This window comes from Myotis nattereri (genome assembly GCF_964212035.1).
Source record: "Myotis nattereri genome assembly, chromosome: X".
Taxonomy (NCBI): Eukaryota; Metazoa; Chordata; class Mammalia; order Chiroptera; family Vespertilionidae; genus Myotis; species Myotis nattereri.
The window spans coordinates 33512480-33521258 of record NC_138078.1 but is presented as its reverse complement, the minus strand read 5'-3'; positions in this window follow the sequence as shown (position 1 = coordinate 33521258).

Sequence of the window (8779 nt, the reverse complement as noted above, 5' to 3'; positions counted from 1 at the left end):
ACTGACTTATGTAAATGGCAGATATCACTTTTGAACTTTGCACAAATGAGAACTTATATCTAAGATTAAGAACTTATCTATAATGGACCCATAGGAATTTGCTTACTCAAAATTCTGTAGTATCACAACACATAGTATCAACATTTCAAATAAAAATGTGTACAAGGAAAATATCTAATCTAATAAAAGAGAAACATGCAAATTGACCACACCTCAGCTATGCCCAAGCCACGCCCACCAGCCAATCAGAGCGACTATATGCAAATTAACCCAACCAAGATGACAGCTGGCAGCCACAAAGCTTGGTTGCCCCAGCAATGGAGGAAACCAAGCTTCCCGCCTGCCCTGGCTGGCTGTGGCCTCTGCTCAAAGCAACAAAGTTTCAATTATAGAAGATAAATAAATCCCAGATACCTGCTTCCAGCCAGCCTCCACTGGGAGTTTGGGTGGCTGGGGGCCATGGCCAGCCTGCAAACAGCCATCAGCCCCTCACCCAGGATGGCCACACCCTCATGGGGTGAGAGTCCCCACTGGGGGGCTTGGCCAGCCTGCAAAAAGCCATCAGCCCCTCACCCAGGTTGGCCAGGCACCCCAGCAGGGACCCCTACCCTGAAGAGGGTGTGGCAAGCCTGAAAAGAACCCTCAGCCTCTCACCCAGGCTGGCAAGGCACCCCAGCAGGACCCTCACCCTAATCTGGGACACCATCCAGGGCAAACCAGCCAGCCCCCACCCGTGCACCAGGCCTCTATCCTATAATAAAAGGATAATATGCAAATTGACCCTAACAGCAGAATGACTGGGAATGACTGGTCACTATGACACACACTGACCACCAGGGGGAAGACGCTCAATGCAGGAGCTTCCCCTTGGTGGTCAGTGTGCTCCCACAGGGGGAGCTCTGCTCAACCACAAGCCAGGCTGATGGCTGCCAGTACAGCGGTGGTGGTGGGAGCCTCTTCCGCCTCCTCAGCAGTGCTAAGGATGTCTGACTGCCAGCTTAGGCCTGATCCCCCGGGGAGTGGGCCTAAGCCAGCAGGTGGTCATCCCCCGAGGGGTCTTAGACTGCAAGAGGGCACAGGCTGAGCTGAGGGATCCCCCTGAGTGTACAAATTTTGTGCACTGGGCCTCTAGTTTATATTATAAATATGTAAATATAAAATATATAATATTTTATAGACAAAAACTTGCTTGTATATTCAAATACTTTCAAAGTCTTTCTATTGGCAAACTTTAACTTTTCTTTACTTTTTTCCTAACTTTTCAATGCCATAAAACTTGCAATAATAAAACTGTCCTTGCCAAAACCGGTTTGGCTCAGTGGATAGAGTGTCGGCCTGCAGACTGAAAGGTCCCGGGTTCGATTCCGGTCAAGGGCATGTACCTGGGTTGCGGGCACATCCCCAGTAGGAGATGTGCGGGAGGCGGCTAATCGATGTTTCTCTCCCATCAATGTTTCTAACTCTCTATCTCTCTCTCCCTTCCTCTCTGTAAAAAATCAATAAAATATATTTAAAAAAAACAAAACTGTCCTTATACAATCAAGTCTTTCATTCTTGAATCATTCCATTGAAGACCTCACCCAATATGTGATTCATTGCTAAACAATGCATAAAATTTCAATGTCTATTTTTGGTTATTGTGAATTGCCTGCTCAAGGCATTTAGTGAACTCCAAAGGAAAAGATTAGCCTGACCAGTGATGTAACTCACTAATAATCAGCATTACTGCTGGTCCAGAAGATCTCTCAAAGGCCAAAAAGTTTTGTGCCTGTTTCAGTACAGACCCAGTAAACCCTAAATCAGGGGTCCTCAAACTTTTTAAACAGGGGGCCAGTTCACTGTCCCTCAGACCTTTGGAGGGCCGGACTATAGTTTAAAAAAAAAACTATGAACAAATTCCTATGCACACTGCACATATCTTATTTTGAAGTAAAAAAACAAAACGGGAACAAATACAACATTTGTATTTGTATGTGGCCCGCAGGCCATAGTTTGAGGACCCCTGCCCCAAATGATCTCAAAGGTCCCTGAATTGACCTAGTTTCCCAAGAGTTATTTTGAAGATTGATCCATATGTACAATAGATTTTAGGTTCTCTCTCCCCTTCATTATTAACCAGTCCATCACTAAAGGAGCCCATAATTTATTTGAATTGTATATCTATCCCACCCACCCCATCTGGATTAGTGCACCAGCTTCTCATTTGGTCTCCCTAGCTTCAAGCCTTCCCCATATACTCTAACTGTCCCATGTATCAAAAATATACATTGTTTTATCTTTTATTCACATATACAGCATTAGGTAGCTAGAACTTTCCTGAACATTATCAACATATAAATTCATTTAATATTCCCAATAATCTTATGATATGGGTAATATTATAATTCTCATTTCACAGGTGAGGACACTGAGGCTCAGGAGATATTAAGTAACTTGTCCAAAGTTACACAGTAAGTGGTAGAACTGGGATTTAAATTCAGGCATCCTAGCTCCAGAGTCTAGGCTTTTAACCACTATTCTATACTGCTGTTCTCAGTATAATGAGTCACAATCCTGACTCTGGCCTTACTGATTTTCTTTTCTGAGTTCCTTCAGCACCTATAAGCTATACCAGTTTTGTAATTGCTTTTATGTAATTGTTTTATTCTTATTGATTTGGAAAATCCAACCTGGATGTAAAATCCTCAAGGAACAATGACCAGGTTTATTTGAGTTCTATAACCCTCAAAATGCTTAGCACAGGGCTAGGTAGATAATAAATCACTGAGATTTGAACAAAGCTCCAGGGATTGAAATACCCAATGATGACCTTTATTGCTTTCATTACGAACTTCACCCTACTGTTTTGGTTAAGCTAGTACATGCTATTATAGGAAACGTATTCACCATAGTTAAATGACTCATAGTTACTGAGTCATTAATCAAAGTTCAGTTATTTTGAAGCATTGGAAAACTGACTCAGGGAATATTTTAATTTATCAACTCAACTTCCTCAAAGTCTGCCATTTTATAATTCCTTAAGTATTTTACAAAAAAGAAGAATATAAAAGGAAAATTAAAAACAAATTTATTTATTTTTAATTTCTTTATTGATTAAGGTATTACATATGTGTCCTTATACCCCCATTGCCCCCCCACGCCCCCCACTCATGCCCTCACCCCTCCTTTGTCTGTGTCCATTGGTTAGGCTTATATGCATGCATACAAGTCCTTTAAAACCAATTTATTTTTGTTACTATCTTGCTGATCCCGATTCTGATATAGTTTATTGTGATTTAATATGTGATTTAGAGGCAAAACACTTGAATCCTAGTCCTAGCTCCAAATCTTTACAAGTTATAACATTTGAGGTTATTTAACTTCTCTGATCCCTGTCCCCCTCACATCACCGCACCCCTGCTTTCTCACCTATAAATTGGGGATAATATTTGTCTTACCTCAAAGATGGTTTTGCGGATCAAAAGAGTAAATGTGTCTGAAAGTACTTCTTAAACTAGAAAGCACTATGGAAATGTAGGTTTTATTATTATTCATAGTATCACACCTGAGAACAAAGAAATGCTAGTTTAGATTAGCCCCTAAACTGTATGATCTGGGTGAAGGTATTTATTTCTCTGAACTTCATTCTCTCCTTTTGTAAAAATGTTTTAGCATTTTGTGATTCAATAATCTTAATTTCCTCCATATCCTGTTGGCAAATAACTGAAATCTGATACTAGGAAAAAAGTCTGAAGTGCTACTGAATTTTCTCCAACCCAAATGATTACTATGCCATGAAGTAAGCTTATAACTCTTTTGGATAAACAAATGATTTGAATTACTTCTGTGTTCTGTACTTATAAATGATGATAGATCAAATGCTATACTTATGTTACCTTATATAGGAAAAAAGAAATTACTTTCTTTGAATTATTCAAAAATAACTGAAAGAAACATATTTTAGGGAACTCTTGAAGTAAATAAAATAAAATAATTTTGCACCAGGAGCAGGATATTTCTTCTGTGCTCAGAACTAAATCTCCCAAAGTATGTAAACACCAATTAATGAGTGCTCTATTCCATTAATAATAACATAACACTTCTTACAAATTATATGTGTTTATATGTGTGTATGTGTACATTCACACATGTTCTTTTAAGTTTTCTGCCTATGGAAAACTTCAAGACGGAAGTGTTTAAGGCACATGAAACCAAAAAAGAGAAATCTTTGACTCATAAGAAAGGGAAGGAATGAATGGAGGAGAATTTAGAAATTTGGAGATTAGATTGAAAAAGGAGAAAAAGCATTCATTCAGTTAAGCATCCATTCATAAAACATTTCTTGATCTTCTATTATGTGCCAGGCAGCTATGTCAGGCTCTGAGGAGATAAAAATTATTTAGAAGGTAGAAGTGACTTGGTGACTGACTATATGTGAGGATGGGTGAGATGGTATGAATGAATGAATGAGAGTTCAGTTTAATGAGACATTATATATAGGGAGGGGAAGGAACAGATAGGGAGGAAAACTTGAGTTCACTCATCAAATTTGAGGTATATTTGAAATTTCCATGCAGAGATATTTAGCAGTTGGACATCTGGGCTGGACATTGATTTAGGCTTACTTAAAGAGAGATGGTAAATGAGGATAAAAATCACAGTGAGGTTACTAAATGTAGAAAAAAAAGTGAGAGTATCAAAACCCAAATGACGGAATTCTAAAAAGTTAAATTTATATAAACTAAATTTAAGAAGGAAAACACCTGAAGAAGATCGAAAGAAAAGCTGTCTATAGAGCTACAGGGAAAGTCAAGAAGATAGTTATGTCACATAGGCCAAGGGAGCAGAGTTTCTAGAAGGGAGTGGCCACCAGTCAAAGGTTCCAAAGGTTCACAGTAGATAAAGATCAGAAAGTACCCACTGGATTTAGCAACAAATAGGTTATATATAACCTTATTGAGTACAGTTTCAATTTCAGTGGAATGAAGGGAATGGAATTATACTGACTCTAGTAGACTGAGGAGTAGATAAGAAGTGGTCTAGAAGCAGTGATTAAATGTTACTCTTCCAACTAGCTGTACTATGAAAAAGAGGAGAGGAATAGTCGTGACTGAGGGACAATGAGCTGATGGAGGTCTCTCTCCCTCCCTGCCTACCTCTTTCTGTCCCTCCCTGTCTCTTTCTCTCCTTCCCTTTTTCCCTCCCTCCCTCTCTGAAAAGGCTTGACTATGTTTAAATGCTGATAGGAAGGAGGCAACAGAAGAGTTTGTAGATTCAGGAGAGAGAGAACAGTCAAGGAAGAGGGATCATAAAGAAGCAGAAGAGGATGGAATCTGTAACATAAATGGAAGGATGGGATTTGTTAAGATATGGGAAATACCTTATCCATTTAGATAGGAATGAAGGAGTTAAGGATGGAAGTCAATGCAGAGGAGTTTATATATGAAGGCTCAATGGCAAAGGCCAAGAAGTTGAAGGTTTATTACATAACTAAAGGGTGTCCCAAAATTTCACACAAGATTTGAATTTTACACCATTTACAGTTAATGGTGCTAGCTATTGCGACATGATAATCCAGTTTTTTGTGCCTAAATTGCAAGATATGGATGTGGACGACATGTGGTTTCAACAAGATGGTGCCACATGCCATACAGCCTGAGAAACAATTCAATTACTGCATGAGTCATTTCCTGGTCGTGTAATTTCCCGTTTTGGTGATCAGAATTGGCCTCCCAGATCATGCGATTTAACACCGTTGGACTTTTTTCTTTGGGTTTTTTTGAAGTCTAAGGTTTATGCCAACAAGCCCAAGACCACCCATGCCTTGAAGGAGGAAATTGAGTGCTGTATCAATGAAATTCAGCCACATTTATGCAAAACGGTCATGGAAAATTTCAACAAAAGAGTACGTATGTGCCAGCAAAGCCGTGGAGGCCATTTACCTGATATGCTATTCCATACATAACCCTATACTATATACTTTAAGAATCAATAAAAACTTTACAATTTTTAATTATAAACCTGTGTTTTCTATCAAAATTACTTCTTGCGTGAATTTTGGGACACCTTTTAGAGTCCCGGTGCAAGGTGGTCCCTTGGCCTGGCTTGCGCCCTCTCGTAATCCTGGACCCCTTGGGGGATGTTGGAGGCCCAGTGCATGGATTTGGCCTGATGCCTGCAGGCTAGGCCGAGGGACCCCACCAGTCCAGGAGGGACCCCACCGGGTCAGTTTTGGCCCAATCCCTGCAGGCCAGACTGAGGGACCCCACTGGAGCACGAATCCGTGCACCAGCCTCTAGTATGCATATAAGATCTTTGGTTAATCTCGTCCTCCTCCCCCCTCCCCCCTCCCCTTTCCCTCTGAGATTCATCAGTCTGTTCCATATTTCCATGCCTGTGCATTGAGCATCTGCCCCTGGTGGTCAGTGAGCATCATAGCTACTGGTCAAATGGTCACTTAGGCATATATATATATATATATATATATATATATATATATATTCAATTTTACCCTGTGAAAATTATTACTTAGTGTGCTAAAGGTCTGTAATAATATGTGAAAGTAATTGAGATTACTAAGTTTAAGAATTCCCATTTTGTCCCATGCTAGATGCCATAAATGTGTCTTGCTCCTCACCTCTACTATTCTTGCATTCTATTTCCAATCCATCAGGAAATTATGTCAGCTTTATCTTCAAAATATAACCCAAATTCAACCACTTTTCTCTAACTTCACTGACACCACTCTAGTCTGAGTCATCAAAATCTCCATTTGATTACTGTAATACATTTCTTCCCCAACCCCACCAGCTTCGTTCAATGGGTTCTCTTTATCTTTGGTTTTCTGCAATTTGAATATGATATACTTAGAGGTAGAGCTTTTGATATTTATCCTGCTTAGTGCTCTCTGAGGTTCCTGACTAATGGTTTGGTGTTGTTACTAAACAGAAACAGTTTGACCACGCAGTGCTAGTAGAGCCAAACAATAGACAACAAAAAATTGTAGTGGAGAAATATTAGCTATTTTATTGATGAATTGTATCATCCAGGAGAATAAGAAGCTAATTCTCAAAAGCCAGAACTCCCCAGTGGCATGTAAATTATAGATTATATAGGCCAAAATCACAAGACACCATGGGTTAGGGACTCAGGGTTGTGCTGGGAGTTGTTTGATAGGAGGTGAGTAAAGACAGTAAATTATTCCTTCAGGTCTTAAGCACATTCCTGCAGTCAGTTCCAGTGTCCCTCTGTATGGTTTCCTGGGAAGGTAGTTAGGTGGATTGTTTAACCTAGGGCTCAGAAACTGGAACATAAACTAGGTCAAAATATTATCCTTAACTTGCCAGAGGTCTGGACCATGTGACCGTTAGTCAGGTCCAGACTACTGTCTTCTGCTGCATCAGAGGTTGCTGATTATGGGAGTTAAAGCTAGGTATCTGAGGGATAAAAGGAGAAAGAGACATACTTTCTAGAGCTAGAACTTGAAGCTAAATTTAATAAAAATCACAAAGGCCCCTAGTTTCAGTGTTTGACATTAATTTTGGGAAGTATTCAGCCATTATTACTTCAAATGCAGAAAAAGCATTTGACGAATCCAACATCCTTTCTTGATAAAAACCCTCAACAGAGTGGGAATAGAGGGACCATACCTCAACATAATAAAAGCCTTATATGACAAACCTACAGCCAACATCATACTCAATGAGCAAAAACTAAAACCATTTCTACTAAGAACAGGAACAAGACACGGATGCCCACTCTCACCACTCTTGTTCAAGACAGGAATACCCATGCTCACCACTCCTGTTCAACACAGAACTAGAAGTGCTAGCCATAGCGATTAGACAAGAAGAAGAAATAAAAGGCATCCAACTTGGAAAAGAAGAAGTAAAACTGTCATTACTCTCAGATGACATGATATTGTACATAGGAAACACTAAAGACTCCATCAAAAATTATTAGACTTAATAAGTGAATTTGGCAAAGTAGCAGGACACAATATTAACACCCAGAAATCCATGGCTTTTTTATACACCAATAATGAATTCACAGAAAGAGAAATTTAAAAAAGCAATCCCATTTACCATTACAACGAAAAAACTAAGATACCTAGGAATAAATTTACAAAGGATGTAAAAGACCTGTACTTGGAAAACTACAGGACGTTGAAAACTACAGGGGTGACGGAAAACATAAGCAAATGGAAATATATACCGTGTTCATGGATTGGTAGAATCAACATCATTAAAATGTCCATTCTACCCAAAGCAATCTATAGATTCAATGCAATACCAACAGCATATTTCACAGACCTAGAACAAACTCTCCAAAAATTTATATGGAATAAAAAAAAGAGCCCAAAGAGCTGCAGCAATCCTGAGAAAGAAAAACAAAGTAGGAGGGATCTCAATACCAGTTATTAAGCTGTATTACAAAGCCACTGTCCTCAAAACTGCCTAGTACTGGCACAAGAACAGACATATAGACCAATCGAACAGAACAGAGAACCCAGAAATTGACCGAAGCCATTATGATCAATTAATATTTGACAAAGGAGTCAAGACAGACTCTTCAATAAATGGTACTGGGAAATTTGGTCAAATACATGCAAAAAAAAAAATGAAACTAGACTAGCAACTTACACCATGCACAAAAAGAAACCCAAATGAGCAAAGGACTTAAAGGTAAGGTGGGAGACCATTAAAGTCTTAGAGGAATCCACAGGCATCAAATATCAGACACATGTTATAGCGCTATCTCTACTAATACAGCAACTAGGACAATGGAAACTAAGGAGAAA